The sequence below is a fragment of the Aquarana catesbeiana genome, linkage group LG01, assembly GCF_042186555.1.
Source record: "Aquarana catesbeiana isolate 2022-GZ linkage group LG01, ASM4218655v1, whole genome shotgun sequence".
NCBI lineage: Eukaryota > Metazoa > Chordata > Amphibia > Anura > Ranidae > Aquarana > Aquarana catesbeiana.
In genome coordinates this window covers 804,243,483-804,265,151 of record NC_133324.1, presented here as the reverse complement: position 1 = coordinate 804,265,151, position 21,669 = coordinate 804,243,483, and positions in this window count along the sequence as shown.

The window sequence follows — 21,669 nt, the reverse complement described above, 5'->3', positions numbered from 1 at the left end:
AAAAGGGTTAACTGCTCCAGGTGATGTACTGAAGAAAACGCCCTCCTCAAAATGGAAGCCAGGTGCAGGCTCAGCACGAGCAATATTGAAGAAATGGATTCTGGATGGCCGCACTCTGATAAAGGCCTTTATTGTAATGAATAGCCAACGTTCATGTGACAACAGAAGCAGGACAAACAACTGACGCGTTCCACAAAATCATTGTTGCTTAGTCATAGCTAAATGACCACATATTGTTTGACAAATATATACCAGATTCAAACATGTCACATGATGCATTCAATGATTTAAAATTGCAAACACATGTGGCTAAAAACTCTCCCAAATTACACTTTAGATGAGCATTGCTGGATTTCCTCCAAACACGTGGAATCCCCTATCGGTGGAAATATCCATTTTGCCTTTCAGCTACCTCAAGGGGCTGCACAGCTCTTCTGCAGATGCTGAAGGACCTGCTTGAATTCTGTGAAGCCCTGGGCCTGCACCCAACAGAGCTCCCAGATTGGTACCTGCTTTTCTTTCCTACTGAACTGTGGCAGTCCCTGTCAAGCTGTCCCTCACCTAAAGCTCAGCGGCACAGATCTCACAAACACCAACAGAATCCCATCTCTCCAGCACCAAGCTCTGCTAGAAGAGACCTCAATCAGCAAAGCCCTAATGCATCACCAACACAACCTTAATCAAAGGGCCTTGTTTGTCAATTATGTTCTTGGCTGCAGATAAGTAATCTTTCCCACTTTTTTCTGTTCATGTAGCATTATTGGCTTGCACGTGTACTGCACAAACATGTTTTTGGAACACCAGCTTTTTTCCCTCTGACATTATCTTAGAACAGTTCTCTACTTCCACCACTGACTGCCCAGCTCTACTCCCCATACACATGCCTTTGATTGCTTGGAATGATTTGGAGAAAACTCACGCACTTGGCTATATCGCTGCATATATGGTTTGCTTTATACCATGTCTGCCTGGAATTATGCCTATCCTCTACTATCTTGTTTGAGCCGACTCCGTTAAGTACCTGATCATTTGCAAATGTCAGATTACCTCTTTACCTTGTCCATTCCATTCCTGGATAAGTAGGAGACTACCTGGCACAATAACGATGTGCAGACACCCTCTGCTATCCCAGGGGTCGTGCCCTATTACTAGCCTAGTTATACTTTTCTGAGCTCACAAGAATATCTTCTTTAGCAAGCCTAACCACTGACTAGATCTCAACATAGCAAAGTGGTAATTTTACTGCATTGCATTATCGATAACTATTACCTGTTGAATGCTCCAGAACGTACATGTACCCTTTTCCCTATACCTAAGACTTCCCACTGTCATATACTGCCCCATTCCTTTTATCCCTTCTCCTTTCCTCTTCCTCCCTTCCCCTTCCCTCTCCCTCCCTTCCCATTCCCTCTCCTCCTTTTCTTTCCATCCCTCATTCCCTCTCTCCTGAGCTGGTTGCAGGATGTTTTGTAATTTGATGGTTTTGCTGTTTAATTCTATGCAAGTTCTTGTTTTTGAACTTATATGCGAGTGAGGGTATGAACTGGCCCTTACCATGTCCGACTAGGAAATTGCCTCATGGCTGCTCACATAGAGGTGTTCCTCCATCCAGTCACCATTGACCTTGCCACATTTGAGTAGGTGGCGATCACATCAATTGCTGTTGGATGGCCCCATTGATGGCTAACCTCCCATTCACTCTGGTGGGGGACTACTCCTAGGAGTGCACGGTTCTTTGTAGAAAAATCTCTCTGTTGCAGGTACAGGATCACCCCCTGCTCAAATTTGGATCCATTGTAAAATTTTCAGTTGCTCAAATTGATTTTGACTTCTATTGTACACAATCGTTATCATCTCATTTATGTTTAGACTCCGATGTTATACCCTTCTCATGAGCTCCTTTGGTCCTCCTACATGCGGTCTTGTGACTGTGATAGTCTTTCTCAGGAACCCACACAGCACCTCATTTGTAGGTAGCTGAGCTTCTGGCACCCCTTTCTTACCAGAGAAATGCTGCTAAGTTCTGTCTGCGCTGGTCAAACATAAAGCCCAAAAAATTTTTAAACAGGAAACACACTTTCTTTCAGACTCTATCCCAAATCTCACCATTAAAACATTCCTCTCAGCCTTGCGTGTCACTAATCCTCACTTTAAGACTAAAGGGGTATCAATTTTGCTATCTTAGCACTCCCAATTCCTACTTTCACAATCAATGATTGATCCTGAGGGGAGATATCCGTTCATGAAAGGCACCTTGCCGTATCAGCCGATCACTTTAGATATACATATACATACATACATATTGTGCAAATGACCATAAGATTTCCTTCCTCCTGAAAGTATGTGACATTTTGCTTGATTTTTGTGCAGGGATGCTGATTCTGGGGGGCGATTTTAACATTCCCCTATCCCCTTTGGTTGAAACAACTTCCAGCACTACGGCCATAGCATATAGCCCTTTGCTTCCAATCAGATCAAACTTATACAGATTGTCCCTTCATGATACTTGCCATACATTTCACCCAAATGGTAGGGACTACACTTACTTTTCCATACCTCATCAAAAATACTCGAGGATTGATTACTTTTTTCCTAACCCAAACAGACCTCCCATTTCTTTGCCAGGCAACAATAGAGCCAAGGTTCTTCTCTGACCGCCATCCATTTACAATGTCATGTGTCCTCCCAGAAACAATTGTCACCACCAATATATGGAGACTTAATCCATCTCTTCTGAAGGATTTGAAAAATGTGTAATGCATTTCCACCTGTCTAACAAACTATTATGGAGAATGTCACCCCAGATACTAGTTTCACTGTTTTATGGGAGGCACACAAATTCGTTGTCTGGGATGAATTCCTCCCTATGTCAGCTGCAGTAAAAAAGGAATGCCAGGCGTTGATCTAATCTTTGACAGACCGTATTCGATCCTTAGAAAAAGTACATAAACAAACACAGGCAAAAACTACCCTACAAGTCCTTGAACACACACATTCCCTCCTATTGGAGGAACTGAGTAAATAGGCACTGCGCCGCTACGTGCTCAACCAAAAAATGTTTGATGAACATGGCAATAAGAGTGGAAAATTAGTGGCTAGAGCTATCCATAACCCTCAAGCCCCTCATACTATTCATCTCATCTATGATAGCACAGGCAACACTCTCACTAAGAACGAAGATATAGCCAAACAGTTTGAGCTCTATTACCAGAACCTTTACAACCCTAATTCTTCTTACCCTGCTCCCTTTTGATAAAGGAATTTCGATTTGCTCACTGCCCAGCCACTATCTCGGCACAGAAAGTGCAGGAGCTGGAACAACAATTTACCTTACAGGAGCTAGAGGTTGCCCTGAAACAGATAAAACCATGAAAGAGCCCTGACAGGCTCATTGTCCAAAACTACTCCAAAAGTGTTTTAAAGGAATCTTGCTCCCCCAGCTTCTCAGAACATTCAACTCCCTGCCTAACTCAGTACCTTAGACTGCTTGCTTGAGTCTCACATTACTGTCCTACCAGAAGAAGGCAAAGGCCCAACACGTCCATCTAGTTACAGGCCAATTTCCATGGTAAATGTTGCTATCACGCTATATGCCAAGATGTTGCCCAACAGGATACTGTCTATCCTTTCTTCCTTGATATCTTTGGATCAAGTGGGCTTCATACCCAGCAGGGAAGCTAGAGACAAAACAAAGCCCTCAATTTGCATCACAGACTCTCATCTGGCACCCAGCAGGTGCTTGACTCAGAGAAGGTGTTTGACAGGGTGGCCTGGGAAGCGGTGCTTCAGGCAATCGGCCTGGACCCATGTATGTGTGCTAGTGTTTTGCCACTATACTCTGCTCCCTCTGCTAAAGTAAGAGCCAATGGTCAGCTGTCAAATGCCTTCACCATTAGGAATGGCATACGACAGGGTTGCCCCCCTCATATTCATGCTAACCCTAGAACCCTTTCTAAATAGTCTTCAAACTAATATGAATATAAAAGGTCTTATGCTAAATGACAAGGAATATAAAGCGGAGGCCTTCGCTGATGACTTACTTCTATTTCTTTCAGAGCCTCGCACCCTGTCGGGCTCCTTTACATTTTGGGCATATTTACAACTGTGCCACTTCCTATCCCATTCGACTACTGTCAACCTTTGGTCCAGACCCCTTACACAATTGAAAAACCTATGCCTTGAACAAACTCCTCAAAGGCACTTAGACTCTACATTGTACTCTTTGCTGATACAAGCAGCGCCCATACCACTAGATCAAGCTAGACAGGCATGTGAAAGTAACCTACAGCATACTCTTACAGACAAGGACTGGGATGTTATAAACAAACACACTCATAAGGGATCACTGATTGTGGCTGTTCAGTAAAATAACTATAAAATCCGGTCACGATGGTATAGATCCCTTGCTTTACTACATACATTTTCACTCTTGACTCCGAATACATGCTTGAGATGTGGCTCTGCTGTGGGAGCAATGCTACACATTAGGTGGGCCTGTGAAATGTTCCGTCCATTTTGGAAAATGGTTCATGACGCAATTACACAAATTACAACCTACACCCCAGACTTTACACCAGAGCAATATCTGTTACACCACGCTTCCCTCTCGAGCAGGACCTACAAAAAATTCATAGCTATGCATTTGGTTAATGCAGCCAGACTTTGCATCCTGGGGCACTGGCAATCCACATATGTTCCATTGGCCAGGGAATGGTTTATTAAAATGGAGGAAATGGAGGAGCTGATTCATATTTCACAAGACTGACTGCCCAAGCTTGCATCCACATGGCTTTGCTGATCTCACTTTAAAACTACAGAACAATACAAGAGTCTCTCATGGTAAATTATCTTACTTTCCTAAGCTGAGCCTTATGCCCTCGTTCTAGTTTGCAAAACCAGGTGAATGATGGTGCCCTTGGGCTGCTATGTATCTATGGAGATAACGCTATAGTAGGAAGAGTGGTACAGGGTCTCCCTCCCAGTTCCCTCCCTCCTCTCCCCCCTATTATGTTTCCTTTCAAACCCCCCCGGTGTCCCCCCCATCCCCCCGGGTGTTTTTTCTTTCCTTCTCTCTCCCTTGCTCTCTTCTTCTTTTCTTCTTGAGTCATCTCCTTGATGTATGCTGGGAAACTCTTTCTAAAGAACTCCATCTGGAAGCTCCTGGGGGCATGTATATCTGTATTACACGGGTCATTGCTTTATATATTTATATAATATTGCTATAGGCCTAATGTCAGGACACACAATGTATTTTCTTTTTGTTATTTGTTACAACTCTGCTAGTTGTATGAACATTATTCTCTGTTTTTCTGAATATGTTTGTGGGATTAACAAATGTGCATTTGTCTTGTGATGTGTCATAATCACTTCAATAAAAAGTTTATGGAGGGGTGCATGCATGGCCTGTGAAGATGGCGGACGTGTAAGAGGAAAACTCCGGTCCCCATCTCCGTGTCAGAGACTCCTGCTCTGTACCGACAGCTAACAGAGCTCTAGGAGTATCACCGATCCCCGCCTGAAGCCCCAGGGCAGCTTATGGGCTAAATCAGATACCAGAAAGGTACTTACAGAGGCTTCATCCCGCCGCCACTCTTGAGGCCTACTCACGCCATGGAGCGATTTCTATATAGGCCGCAATCCCCAGCCTCGAGTTCCACGGTCGGTCTGCCGGATCTCATCAAGTCTCAGCTAACGGGCGAACATACTCCTCCGATGGACCACAGACCTCAGCAACTCCTACCATCGAATGATGCAGCTATGGTGACAGTGGCTGTGTTGGATATTAAGTTACAATCGCTGCTTCAAGATCTAACCCACAGCATAGCTAAAGAGGTGGGTAAAATTGCACATGAACTCAGGGGGGAGATAGACCAGTTGAGGGAATGCACGGGCACTCTAGAAAACAAATTTGATGAACTTACCCAATACATACACGTTCTAGAGGAAGATAACACTGCCCTGAAACACACAGTCTCCCAAATCCAGGAGAACAGGGAGAGACGTCAAAACCTCTGAATTCGAGGAGTGCCTGAATCAGTCACTGACAAGGAACTGCGTCCATACCTTCTTGACCCGTTTATCACTCTGGTTCCCCAAATTCCGGATACACACTGGCTCCTTGACCGGGCCCACAGGTCATTAGCCCCTAAGCCTCTTCCTGGCTCCAACCCCAGGGACATTATTGTCCGCTTTCATTATTATGAAAGTAAAGAAGCTCTCACAATTGCTACTCGTAATAAATCTCGTATTGAATTTAAAAAAGCCAAGATCCAGATCTTCAATGATCTCTCCCCCATTACATTGGCAAAAAGAATAAGCTTTCATCCTGTCACTACCCATCTGCAAATTCATTAAGTGCCATATCACTGGGGTTTTCCCTTCTGCTTATCGGTCATGAAAGATGGGACTCAACACTCTCTGAGGGATCTTTATGAAAGCGAGGCCTTCATTTGCAGCCTGGATATCCCTCCCATCCCCGATGAAGATCTACAGCTTCCAGCCTTACCTTCCAAACCTCTGACAACCCCAGCCAAGATCTGGACCCCTGTACAACGAAGATCACGTAAAGCTTTCTCTACTCCTCAGCGGGTCAACTCTTCTAGATTCCCGACCTGATGAAGACTGCCTCTCAAGATGATAATCTATTCCTCTATTCAACTTCATCACCGGATGAAACCTAACACGGCCATTATAGTGGTCTTACAATTTTTGGATCACTTTGTTTTTTCTCTTTTTTCTTTACTTTTCTAATTCCAAAAATTAGGTTTCTTTGAAACCCAGGTCAACCTTTTAACCTGGGTTCTTTAATTGTTTGGCCATCTTCCCTCTACAGATTGGTGATGATTATTGTTTTCTTCGAAAAGGCGGGGACCCTCTCCTCCGATGGTCCCTACAGGCTACCATGCCCCTAACCAGACGGCAGGTTGCTGTCCGGGTTCCCTGCAGTTTTTTTTACATGCAGGGTCTATAAAAAAATGTTCTCTAATGATTTTTGCTGCTTTTCAGTTTTGTTTTTTGTCTACTATTTTTGTAATTATTTTTATGTTCTTTCTTTTATGGGTCTTTTTTTTTTTTTTTACCTTACTCAGGTTACCGGTGCTTTTCAATGTGGTACCATTTCAACTTATAAGAATACATGTTATAACAATTTTAATTTTTTGCCTACTTCAATGCACACTTAAGATATACGTTATGATGGCGGTTTACGCAAATAAGTCATTATGGCTCTGAAAATGTATTCCTGTAATGTGAAGGGTCTGAATTCTATTGGTAAGAGGTGGCAAGCTTTGAAGATACACAGATCCTCCAATGCAGAGGTGATTATGGTCCAGGAGACCCACTTCAGACCTGGTGGATCCTTTAAATTTGCTTCTAAACACTTCCCCAAAACTTATATAGCCTCTGACCCATCTGGTAAAGCGGGTCTGGCAATCCTATTCAAGCGGTCCTGTCCGATTCAAATTATCTCCGCCTGTCTAGATCCCCATGGTTGTTTTGTACTCCTAAACTGTAGTTACATAAATACTCAATTTACTCTGGCTAATATATATACTCCTAACGTGAGACAGACTGGTTTTCTCACAACAGTATTTGAGAAGTTGCAAACAATCTCCCAACCTTTTACGATCATAGGAGGGGACTTCAATGTGTGCATGTCCCCAACCAGGGATAGGTGTGCCCTATTTCAGGACACCCCACGGACTGCTGTCCAGAAACTTTCTTCCTCTTTTCGTAAACTGACCAGATATTGCAATCTTTTCGTCACATGGAGAATAAAACATCCAACTCAGAAAGGTTACACCTTTTATTCTCCTCCCCATAAGCTATACTCTAGATTGGATTATTTTTTTGTAACAGCTCCTTTCCTTCCTTATATTGTTTCTTTGGAGATCGCCCCGATCACTTGGTCGGATCACGCACACATTAAACTTGACCTAATATTATCCACCCCCACCCCCAAGACATTCAGACTCAACTACAGCAAAAACTATCTGAATTTTTTATGAGGGATTGGTCTCGGAACCTTCCACCTTGTGGGAAGCCCATAAGGGTTATTTTAGGGGTGAGCGCATTTCTACAGGCTCTCGGCTTAAACGAGACTCCCTGAAATTAAAAGAAGATCTGCTTACTCAGTTGAATACTGCAGAGAAACACCTCTTTAACTCCCCCATGGTGGAACGACTGAGAGTGGTAACTTCGTTTTGAAATCGAATTAAGGCGTTTGACATGAATAAGAAATCTAAATCTATGTTATGGGCTAAACAAAAGTCTTATGAATATGCTAACAAACCACACAGAATGCTGGTTAATAGACTAAAACCACGTCCTTTTCTTTCGATCCCTGACCATTTGATAATGTCAGATGGCACGCCTACATATTGCCCTAAGAATATGTCCCAGACCTTTGGAGACTTTTATAAGAAACTATATAACTGTTTAAGCTCTGAATCAGCACTTAGTTTCTCCCAAGATAAATTTGAAGAGTTTATGTCCCATTTAGATTTACCTAGATTGTCCAATGCCCAAAATTCCATCCTCAATGCTCCCATTACTATAGAAGAGATAACGGGGGTGATTAAAGCTTTACCGGCTCATAAATCTCCAGGCCCGGACTGGCTTCCTTACATGTATTATAAGGCTTTTTCTGAAACTCTTACCCCTCATTTACAATCTTTATATTCATCTCTCCTCAAAGGTTCCATTCCACATTCACAATTCCTACATGCATACATCACCGTCATTCCTAAGCCAGATAAGGATCCTTCATTACCAGACAATTACCGACCAATAGCATTATTGAACTCTGACTATAAAATATTTACTAAGATACTGGCCAATCGACTCTCCCCATTATTAATGTTGTTGATCTATAGGGACCAAGTTGGTTTTGTTCCCACAAGACATGCAGGGGACAATACGGACTGTGGATCTTATAGACCTTCTAAATAAAACTAAGCAACCTGCCATCATTCTAAGCTTAGATGCACAAAAGGCATTTGACCGCCTTAGTTGGCCTTTCATGTTTGCAACCCTTTCCAAATACGGATTTTCCGGCTCCTTTATCCAAGCCTTACAGGCCTTATATTCTAACCCCTAGTCTCAATTCCAGTTGTCATCCCATCTCGCAGTGATTCTCCCTTAGTAATGGTACCTTCCTCTTCTAAATTTATGCCTCAGTTGAGATCCCTATGTTTGGCTTTTCACCCTTAATATTTGGAGGAGGTGTGTAGACAGATTTTCACTTTCCTCCAAATGCTCTCCCCTCTGAAACATACTTTTTAACCCGGATATCCTGGATGGCTTGTCATTTGTGAGGATGTATCCTTGGACTCAGGTGGGAATTTGTCAACTGCGACATCTTGTTCATCCACGTACCCTGTTGCCTTTCTCAGAGCTACGAGCAAAGCATGATCTTCCTGCCTCTCTTCTATACTCCTATACGCAATTTAAACATTTTTTTTCTTTCTGAATCCCCTTCACTCTCCATAGAGAAACCTACAGACTTTGAGATCTTATGTGCTAGAGGCCCTTATGAACCCAAACAGATCTCTTCTATCTACAGAATTCTACATGAAAGCACACCTTTAACGGAACCTACGCATAATTATATGAACAAATGGTCTCATATACTACAACGTCCAATTTCATTACTGGATTGGGGAAAAATTTGGGAATCTACGTCCAAAATCTCACTGTGTGTAGTGCAGAGAGAAACCGCTTGTAAAATCTCGTTTTTCTGGTATAGGACCCCAGACTTGATGCATGCTCGTGACTCCACCTTATCCAGGCTTTGCTGGAGATGCAGCAGGGAAGTGGGTTCCCTTTTTCATATCTTTTTGGAGTGCTTCCTTATTAGCCCTTTTTGGATTCAAATCCAAGAACTTCTGCAAAAATTACTAAACACACATATTCCTCTAAACCCTATGCATTTTATTTTGGGCCTTCCTTTTCAGGGAATACCCAAGATCTCGAGAAAATAAATGACTTTCATCGTACTGGCCACAAAAAAAGCCATACCTAGGCTTTGGCTTTCCCCCTCTCCCCCTAAAATTCAACATATCCTTTCAATAATAGCTGATACTATAGTATAGTATGATAGAATGGAACACCTAACTGCTAAGATAGAAGATACTGTTCCCCTTTTTAATAAGACGTGGCAGGCGTGGGATGACTCGGAGTTCTCATTGGAACCTGGAGATGTCCCTGACTTCGAAAGCCCTGATGATTTCTTTCTCTCTCGTTGAATGTAAGGTGTGGCCCTCATCCTCTGGGTTTATTTTATGTTTGCATCGAATGCGTTTTATTTTATTTTTCTCTCTCTCTTACTTAAAGCCAGATAAGTTTCCTACACAATGTCTGTTAATAGATACAGTATGTTGAATTAGCTTCGATGCTCATTTATATGAAACAACTTTATTTGAATATACTTGTATCTGTATAGTTTTACATTTATAACTGCTTGAATGTGCCATTTTACACTTGAGAAAGTTGAAATGTCTGTATTTTTTCTATAGGACATTATATGTAAAGATACAAATTTCTATAAATAAACAATTAAAAAAAAAAAAAAAAAAAGTTTATGGGGAAAAAAAAAGGGAAAAAAAGGAAAAAAAAATCCTGGACTTTTCCCTGATTTTAAGCCTTTTATAGTAAGTGATAATTCCTCTTCTATTAAATTTGCTCTCAGTCATTAGCATCTTCCTGAGCTAATTTGGACAAATTACAATGCCTCAGAAAGTGCCTAATAATTTGGTCTTTTTTACCTTGTAAGGTGGCTAGTTTATGAGAGGTTGGTAAATTATACAACAAAGATTAGAAAAATTGAATTTTTATCAGAGACATGTACTGGTTTACCATCTGCTGTATTAAGACAGATGAACTTTCCATTTTTATTGCCATGCTCGTAATAGATGCATTTTTTGAAATAGAGCAAACATTTAGATTTTCGATCTAGAATGTTTGGTAAGGCTATTCTAGCTTCTAACAATTTAATCATTGATTAAATAGAAAGGGAGAATTTATGTAGGGATTCAAGATGGGCAATTTTAGCATAAAGGTCATTCATTAACTTCTCTTTCTTTTTTGCCTCTTGTACCCCATTTAATTAGTTATCCTCTTACAACACATTGTGCCTCCCAAATTGTTAATGGGGAGAGTTTGTAAAATGAATTGAGGGTGAAATATGTCTTAATGGCCTCTGCCACATGTTCACAAATGGTGGGGTCAGTGAGTAGTGATGGGTTTAGTCTCCAGTTACAAGGTTTTAAAGGCTGTCCTGAGATAGCTAATGGTAAAGAAATTTGCGCATGATCAAAAAAGGATTGATTTCCTATCGTGGTGTCTTTTAAAATAGTGAGATCTCTCTAAAAGATGAAAACATAATCTGAGAGTAATGATCATGTGGAGGTGAGTAGAAGGTAAAATCTGTGTCTACAGGTTGTAAAGTCCTCTCAGAGATCTCAATAGAAATGTAATTCTCTATAAGAGATACAAGTTTTGCCTGAAGAGGTATCATGAAACAGGTTAAGAGGTATGGTAAAATCCCCTCCTTGGATTACGCATCCTATAGCAAACCATTTTATTTCATCTACAATTTGTTGCAAAAGGAGATATGAGTTGAGTTTGGAAAATACACATTAGCCAGAGTGGTAGGTTTGCCTTCCAAAATTCCTTTGAGAAAGCGATACCTTTCGGTCAATAGCAGGAAGGATCAAAGTATGGAAGGATCAGTGGATCAATCGATGGAAAGATTGGCTGGTCAATTGCAGGAAGAATCGTTGGTCAATTGTTCATCCCTTCTGAAAGCAATAAAGTTGATCAAAAAAAGTTAAAGACAGTGTAAAAAAAAGCTTTAAATAAAATTAATAATAATAATAAAAATGTAGGCTTACTCTCCCTTAGTGTTTATGTGTAAACATTAATGCATACGTAGGTTGTACAGGCATATGTAAATGGTGATCGCACAACACATGTGAGGTATCGACATGAATGTCAGGACTGAGAGCAATAATTCTAGCATCAGACCTCCTGTGTAACTCTAAACTGTTAACCTGTAAAGGCTTTTAAAGCATCACTAATAGAGATTTTTAGGTACTATAGTTTGGCTCCGTTTCACGGGTTTATGCAATGTGACATAAAAAATTGCAACACCCACCATTTTATTCTCTAGGGCCCCTGCTTTATGAAATATATAATGTTTGGGGGTTCTAAGTCATTTTCTAGCAAAAAATACAGATTTTTACATGGAGGAGAGAAATGTCAGAATTGGTCTGGGTGGGAATTGGTTAACAAAGAGGGGGGAGGAGTAGCTTCAGGGGAATATAATTTCTTTATCTAGGCAGGGGGAGAAGGGAGGGGCAGGAGGAGATCAGCTCTCACACAGACTACAGAAGAGACAGGGAGAAAGGGAGGGGTGGGAGGAGATGCAGAGATGCTGAGGAGATACTGTAGCTATATGTAACGAGCCCCTTGCTCGCTCGGTTCCACTCTCCCGACACTCCTCTGCAGCTATTGAATCAGATTGCAACGTCTGATGGTTCGGTCATCCAATGGTCCGGGACTAGAACCACAGCTCTGTGCTGTTCTAGTCCAGTTGTGATAGCTCAGAACAAACACCAGGCAGGCTGTATGTAAGTTCAAACAGGAATCTATCTTTATTGACAAAATACAGGCTTTTATGCACTCAAAGTGTAGGTGCAGACCCCCTGCTCATATTCTAACAATACAGCTGTAACCTAATTAACCTAATTAACATGAGCTAATTAACTAATCCCTTTAGACAGACTAGATGACTCAGACATGACCGTTAGGCCAGACTGGCCGTCTTGTAGTTCAGAAAATCCAATCAACATTATCACAATCAACATAGACTCTTCTTCATACAATAGCAGAGTTAATTAACACAAATAACAATGAGGATCTAATGACTCTTAGATCCCATAGTAGACTTATTTACAATACACATTTTAGCAGACAATAGACAGACAGGTGTTGGAATTTACATCAGCATCTCCTAACAGTATCTGTCCCAGCATTATGAATCAGCCACTATTCTAATATGGCAAATGCAGGGTCCCCAGACATACAGCTCACAAAGAGCACCGTTCCCCCAAATGCAAGGGCCCCCGATCGATTGGCAAGAGGCTAGCATACAGTCCCCTCCAAAAGTCTCTTTCCCGGCTAGGTCTGTCACACTATATAATGGAGGCAAGTAAACTGACCACGCTATCAGATCAGCAGCCATCATAAATGTGGTTAGTTTACAGAGGGGACGAGAGGAACAGGCAGGATCAACCAGGTATTGTACAACATAGAAAGAGACAATTGGCATGGCAAAAGCATTGTGCTATATCTCGGGCCTTAAAGGGACAGGAGCATTTTTTTTTTTTTTTTAGGGTTACTTTAATTGGTTATGTTAATTGGTCTGTTACAGAAAAAGCAGCATCCTCACTCAACAATATGGAAATCCATAATAAATAAAGGACTTGTCAAAAACAGTTTGCTGTGGTTATTATGTTTTGACACTTTTTTGGTGAATGGGTAGGGGTACGATGTACTCGATACCCATTCACATAGGGGGTGGCGAGACCTGGGGGCCCCCCTGTTAAAGGGGGTTTTCAGATTTTGATAAGCCCCCACCTGCACACCCCGAAAACCACAGCCCAGGGTTGTCGAGAAGAGGCCCTTGTCCCCATCAACATGGGGACAAGGTGCTTTGGGGACCCCACACCATTGTTTTCCTAATTCTGTGATAGGGTTCCCCTTCAATACAGGGCACTTTCACCCCCTTCCTGCCCAGACCAATTTTCAGCTTTCAGTGCTCAGTGGTGTCTAGGGGAAATCTTGGTCAGCTTGACATGGCACTGCTCCTGAATCATAAGTGACAGGGACACCAAACTTGGGAAGCACCGAGAGGGGACCCAAGACTACAACATATCTGATTTTGGGGTCAGCCAGATTGCCTAGGTAATCAGTTATGCCTGAAAATGAATATTGCAATTCAGTACATGCATTGAGAAATTAAAAAAGATATTACTTCACTTTAAGTACATTTTCGTTTTACACACATGCTCTGGTCCCATTGTCTACCTAAAAGTGGGGTATGCCTTTAAATTAAACTGACTGCACTAAACTGACTGAACACACTATCCACTAACTACCTGCCTAATCTCCATTATCACACACTATACACGGCTGCCATGTAAGCAGCAGCCTTATATAGTGTGGGATGTGGACTGTGCACTCTGCCTTTGGCCAATCATGGCTCTTGCAGTACTTTGTTCTGTGATTGGCCAAACATATAGGTCAGGTGCATGCTTTGGCCATTCATCAGCAATCAATGCACTGAGAGCGTGGAGTGTATTATGGGGTGCTCATCGGTGGACAAACTTCGCGCCCAGTTTGTTTGTGTGTTAAGCAAACACACGAACAGCTGATGTTCGAGTCGAGCTTACGTTCGACTCAAACACACAGCCCATCTCCAATCCCTATAAAAGGGAAGGAGTATTAAATATAGAATTCCTTGTAATCTCTCATCCAACATCTTCTACCAACAATCGAGAGAGATTGTGAAACCAATAAGTACTCCTAATCAATCTCAAATTCTTACCACTTCATAAATCAAGTTTCCCACAATCATTGCACTCTTAACAATACTGCTTCTCTCCACATTGCCTCCTTTTCTGTACTCTTCCCCTACCTCCCCCCCATTTAGAGAGAGAGGGGAGAGTAGAGGAGAGGGGGAGAGGGGGAGGTGGACCGAGACGAATGAGAGGGGAACCTTTGAATCTCCAGTTTTTTTCCTCTCTTCCTCCCTCTAACCCCTCCCCCTACTGTGCATTTCCAGAATGGATATAAACAGATCAATCCATTATACCCAGAAGTAGCCACAGTGATGGCCCACTCAAGCACACTAGAAAAAATGATCTTGTTTAAAGTGACAGTAAATAATTTTAACATTTTTGGCAAACAGATTTTTTTTTTTGATTGAACATATCTCACGTCTTTTCTTTGAGATTAGTTCTTTAAGATTCAACATATGGTTTAAATATTTATTTCATGTCATGGTAAATAATAGACCTATTTATTACTTTTGGTAATCGTGTCTATGCCATGTTCCTTTTCTAAAATGTTCACATGCATCTTAATATTTTGATTACTCAATAAAACTTTATGAAACAGAAAAAAAAGATAGACAAATGAACTGTCATAGAAAAATGGATATCAACAGTTCCACAGTAGTGTTGGGCAGAGCCCCCCCCACCCGAAAGCATCCCCCTTGTTGAGGGCATGTGGCCTGGTATGGTTCAGATGAGGGGGCGCTCACTTGTTCCCCCCTTTCCTGACTTGCTGGACTGCATGCTCGAATAACGGTCTGGTATGGATTTTGGGGGGGACCCAACGGCACAACGGCATCTTTTTTTAATATTTGTATTGCTGGCAATGGCTTGCAGCCGGGCAAATCAATTTAAATGCCATGTAAGGCAGACTAAGGGGACTCCTCAGACACTATATTTAAAGACATTTTTCATTTTTATTGTTTCACTTTAAGCATCATTACATTTTTTGCATTGATACATGTCCCCCAGGGCAACACCCAGGCCCCCATACCCTTTCCATGACCAATAACTTGCATATAAGCCTTCAAAATAGGGACTTTTGATTTTTCAAGTTCCGGTCCCATAGACTTTAATGGAGTTCGTGGCTCAGCTCCAAACTTTTTTCATGTTCGGGAGTTCTGGCGCGAACAGAACCGGGGGGTGTTCGGCCCAACTCTACTCCACAGCAGTGAAAATATCTGAAAGTAGTTTGTCAGTATATTTTTGGTCTATCAGAGCAGTGCTTAATCAGTTATATGATCAAATATACAATGCTGATAAATAGGCACACCAGCGGAGAGTGTTCAAACTAAAATATTCTCTGCAACCTGTGCACGGTGGAAATTCCTGATTATCAGTTGGTGGGGAGTAGGAAGAAAGTAAGGCCTCCTATCCATCAGCATGGGTGTCATTTTTAGGGGGGGCATAATTGTAAGGTCATCCATGCCCCTCCCCTTTTTGACAATGTCATGAAGGGGGGCTTAGTCATCATATAAAGTGTCGGCATGCAAAGGTTTGAGAAACCTGATGCAAAAGCTTAATAGAAGGATCAAGCTACCATTGTCTGATTAGCAATTTTAAATCTGTTTTTCTGCCCCGCCCCTAAGTCCGCCCCTAAACAAGCCCTTTTAAATGATCTCATGAAATTACACTGTTAAATGTTTTATGCAGAATTAAGTTCCAAAAATAAATATTAACAACAACAATATTAACATAAAGCATATCAGTGCCCATCAGTGCAGCCCCATCACTGCAGCCTCATCAGTGCCCATCAGTAGAGTGCCCATCAGTGCAGCTTATCAGTGCCCTTCAGTGCAGCCTCCTCAGTGCCCATCAGTGCAGCTTATCGGTGCAGCCCCATCAGTGCAGCTTATTAGTTCCGCCTTATCAGTGGCCATCAGTGAAGCCCATCATTTCCCATCAGTGCAGCCTATCATTGCTCATCAGTGCAGCATATCAGTGCCCATCAGTTTAGCCTATCAGTGGCCACCAGAGCAGCCTATCATTGCCCATCAATGCAGCCTATCAGTGCCCAACAGTGCAGCCTACCATTGCCCATCAGTGCAGCGTATCAATGCCCATCAGTGCAGTGTATAATTGCCCATCAGTGCAGCCTATCAGTGCCCACCAGTGCAGCGTATCATTGCCCATCAGTGCACTATATTATTGTCCATACGTGCAGCATATCATTGGCCATCAGTGCAGCATATCAGTATTAGGGATGGGCCAAACAGACCTCCTGTTCGGTTCACACCAGAACTTCTGAACACCGCGAAAGTTCGGACCCAAATAACGAACCCCAAAGTCAATGGGACCTGAACATCAAAAATCAAAAGTGCCCATTTTGAAGGCTTATATGCAAGTAATTGCGCATGCAATGGTTATAGGGGTCCGGGTCCTGCCCTGGGGGACATGTATCAATTTTAAAAAAAGTTTGAAAAAAAATGTCATTTTTAAATGAGCAATGATTTTTTGATTTTTAAAGTGAACGCATAAAAATAAAAAATTCCTTCCAGTATAGGGCCTGGGGGTCCTCTTAGTCTACCTGTAAAGTAGCAGATCTGTATCATGTCTAGAATCTGCTGCAGCAATAATTGCATTTATAAAGCCAAAAAAATGACATTTTCCCCGCAAGCTGCCTTTATTTTGCCCAGCTATAGCTGGGGAGCCAGTGTGAATGATGAGGCCACAATGTAGTGCACTGGGAGCAAGATTAGAGATTTTTTGGATACATTCTGGTGTCACTTTGACTTTGGATACAAGTAACAGATGCGTAAAAATTGGTCTTTGGGTGTCGTGGCGCCTTCCCACCGTAACCCTATAGAGGTAATCCTGATGAAAGCAAGAATTGGCCTTGCTGTAAAAAATTGCAATGATATGCACCTGTCAAACAGGTGCAGAAAAAAAATTGGTCTTTGGATGTTAATTGTGCCCATGAAACCTATACCAAAAACATTCTTCCAGACGAAATGATTGAACACCCTCAAAGCTAGGCAGCCTCGATGTCCTGCAGAGATTCCACATTCCAAAAAGACTTAATCAGTGACATCGGCATCAGGGGCTTTATAGCTGCTAATCCAGGACTGATTCATTTTTATAAGTCAAACGTTCCACAGAGTCTGTGGACAGACGCGTTCTATGATCAGTAACGAAACCTCCTGCAGCACTGAATGCCCATTCTAAAAGCATGCTCGATGCAGGGCAGCCCAACAAATCAATAGCATATTGGGCAAGTTCTGGCCAGTGGTCTATTCTCATGACCCAGTAAGTCAGTGGATCGTCAGCTGGAAAGCTCTCCATCTCTGTTTTGGCCCCGAGGTGATCGTCCATCATGTGATGCAGACGCTGCCGATGGGATGTGGAAGCTGACAGCCCTGGGCAGTGAGGACTAAAAAAAATCCGAAATACTTCACTTAGGCAGACACCTTCTCCAACGCTCCTCTCTTGACCAACAGAAAACTCAAAACCACATTTTCCACCAGGAAAAATGTTCAATAAATTCCTTTTTAACGTGTCCTCAAGAGATTTTATCTTCTGCATTCCCTGTGGGGACGGGATGAGTTCTGAGACCTTCCCCTTATAAAGGTGGTCAAGGAGGGTTGCCAACCAGCAATCATCCTTTTGCTTTATGCCACGTATTCTTGGGTCCTTTCACAGGCTTTGAAGCATGAGGTTGCCCATGTGCCTCAAATTTGCCTCAGCTTGAGAATCAGACTCCTCGGGGTCACTCAGGATGACAGCATCTGGAACTACCTCTTCCCAGCCACGTACTACTCCCAAGGGTCGTAGGGTTGGAAAGCCATTGCTTATAGATTGACGCATGTCTTCCTCTTCTTCGAAGCTTATGAAAGTGCTAGAATCCTCCACCTCATCCTCCTTCCTTCTCTCCTCCTGTGTGTTTTGTGACATAGGAATGATGGTGTCTGGATAAATTGGGCCTTGAGAGGAAAGGAAGTCCTCCTCTTCCTCCTGCTGCTCTGCCTAAAAATGCCTTGTCCATAATGCCACGCAGAGTCTGCTCCAGCAGGAACACAACAGGGATTGTGTCACTGATGCATGCACTGTCACTGCTCACCATCCTTGTGGCCTCCTCAAAGTGTGACAATACAGTGCATGCATCCTTAATGATCACCCATTGGCATGGGGAAAAAAAGCCAAGGCGGCCTGAGCCCATCGTTGTGCCGTACTGGCACAAGTACTCATTGATGGCCGCTGCAGCATTGTTAAAGTTGAGTTCCACCTGGTGGGCATGTCACAAATCAGGCGGTTTACAGGCAGGTGGAATTCCAGCCACCCGAGCACTGGCTGTGTATGACTGCCTGAAATGGCTACAGACTCTTCTGGCCTGTTTTAGTACATCTTGCAGCCCTGGGTACATACTTAGGAAATGCTGCACCACCAAATTGAGGACATGTGCCAGGCTGACAAGAGGTTTGAGCCATTATCGGACACCACCATTCCTGGCTCCAGCTGGCATGGTGTGAACCACCTCTGGGCCTGTCCCTGCAGAGCTGCAAGAATCTCTGCTCCAGTGTGTTTCCTTTCCCCTAAACACACCAGCTGAAGCACTGCATGGCACCTTTTAGCCTGACTCATGGATTAGCCCTTTGAACGCTTAGGGGTACCTGATGTTCATAGGACAATTCTGCAGAGCAGGGCATGGAGGTGGTTGAGGAGGAGGAGGGGTAGAGCTCACAGGTCTGGCATCATCACCACCAGCTGTATGGAGACGTGGGGGAAAAACAAGCTGCAGCACCAAGCCCTGTCCTGCATCCTTTCAAGTTGCAAGCAGCGTTACCCAGTGTGCTGTGAACTAAATATATCATCCTTACCCATGCTTGCTGGACCACGTGTCAGCAGTAAGGTGGATTTTATGGCTGACTGCCTTGCCCAACGATGCCAGAACATTCCCTTCCACGAGATGGTAGAGAGATGGAACGGCCTTAGGTGAAAAGTAGTAGCGACTAGTAACCTGCCATTGTGGTACAGCACATTGTGCAAATACACGGAAGGGGACAGAATCCACCAGGCTGAAAGGCAGAAGTTTTAGAGCCAACAGCTTTATCAAGCTTGCATTTAGACACTGGGCATGTGGGTGGCAGGGACTGTATTTTTTTTTCCACTGCAGCAGATGGGGCAGAGAAATTTGCCGGCTACAGTCTACAGCTGGTGGTGTGCAGCTGGCAGATGTGCTGCTAGGACCTGGGACACCCTGTGCTACACCATCATCCCTATCAGTGGAGGCTGCTGAGAGGTAATGACTCAGTGTAGCAGGGGCAGACTGAAGTGGATGAGGAGGAGGAGGGACAGATTTGTGCCCTTTTTGTGTGGCTTTTGTGTGCTCTTGGGCTCTTGCCAACGGGCTGGTTGGTGTTTTTGCCTGAGACAGTTTGCAGATATGAATAAATGGGATGAAGAGGGCACTCTAAATTGCTAAGTGATTGTTTGAATGTATATAAACAAATAAAAACATTCAGTAACAAACTAAAGTGCAATGTGCTATATATACTTAAATACACACGAGTGATATACAAATATATTCGTAACAATAGGTGGACCAATAAAGGTCGTATAAAAAGGAGAAATAATTAGTCCCAAGAAATGGGACAAAGAAATTCAAAAAGAAATCTTCTGTGTGGATAGTCTTCCAAAGTAATAGTGAGTAATGCTTCACCAAAGTTATTTAGAGACACCCCACGTGCTCTGAGTAAATATTCTGCTTACCAGAAAAAAATGACCCCTTTAATTAAAAAGTGAGTCAAAAGAAGCTTTGGCAGGGTAATGCCTGCTGCAATGGTATAGGCTGGAGATGTATAGAACCTTTCCTCCACACAGATCATACATGGAATATGTAAAAAATATAATGGAAACCGAAACAACCAAAGAGACTGGAAATGCGTGGATTAACGTGACCAAGTACCGCCTTGACGTACCTTTTGTTATTGCGTCATCAGGAAGCGTACTTGGTCACTAAAGGGCATATTGTTTTATAGTTTGAAGCCGATACTCACAGGTTGAAAAGGGAATTACATAGTTGGCAGCCACAGTGCTGGTTTACATTAATTGAGGCTGAATCAATAAAAATAAGTAACATCCAAATAAAATAAAGTAAAGCACATATCCAATGAAAAATGTGTTAATACATAGATATTTGGAGGACTTTAATCCTAATGCCGCGTACACACGATCAGACAATGAAATCCTGGATTTATTTCCGACGGATGTTGGCTCAAACTTGCCTTGCATATACACAGTGGCACAAATGTTGTCGGAATTTCTGATCGTCAAGAACGCGCTGACAGACAAACATATGACGGCACTATAAAAGGGAAGTTCAATAGCCAGTGCGCCACCCTTTGGGCTCCTTCTGCTAATCTCGTGTTTGGTGAGAGATGATTCACGCTTTACAGCCTTGCGCTTTTCAGATCGTTACTGCTCTTCAGTTTGTGCTTGTGGGTACGTACCTGGTTTTCAGTGCATGTAGTCAGTTTGCATCTGTTTTTCAGTGCGTATTTTTATAGTACGTATTCGATTTTCAGTACGTTCTTGTCCACTCATTTCTCGATCTTCTCAGGCCTTTCTGATATTCAGTGCGCTCTGTTAGTACGTTCTGACGAGCCAACCATTTTGAAGCCATGTTGCAGGTACGTACTCATCATAGAGTTTGTGCTGTGCAGGGGCTTGGTGTTGGGGTTCTTACTTTGACCCAAGCCCAGTCCATGAACAGGGCAGGGAGGAGTTCATGGACGAAGAACTGGTTACTCCAGCGTGACCAATTCTCGCACATGCCATTGTTGCGGGAGATCCAGGAGAATAATCCTGATGATTTCAGGAATTATCGGGCCCCGTTTTTCACCGTTTGTTGGCTCTGCTGTCCCCTTATATTATGAAGCAGGACACCTGCATGCAGCAAGCCATCACTCCCAAGCAGAGGCTAGTCGCCACGTTGTGGTACTTGGAGACGGGAGGAGTCTGCAGGACATCAAGTTCTTGACAGGCATTCCCCCCAGGCTCTGGGGATCATTATTCCAGAGACCTGTTCTGCCATCATACAGGTCCTGCAGAAGGACTA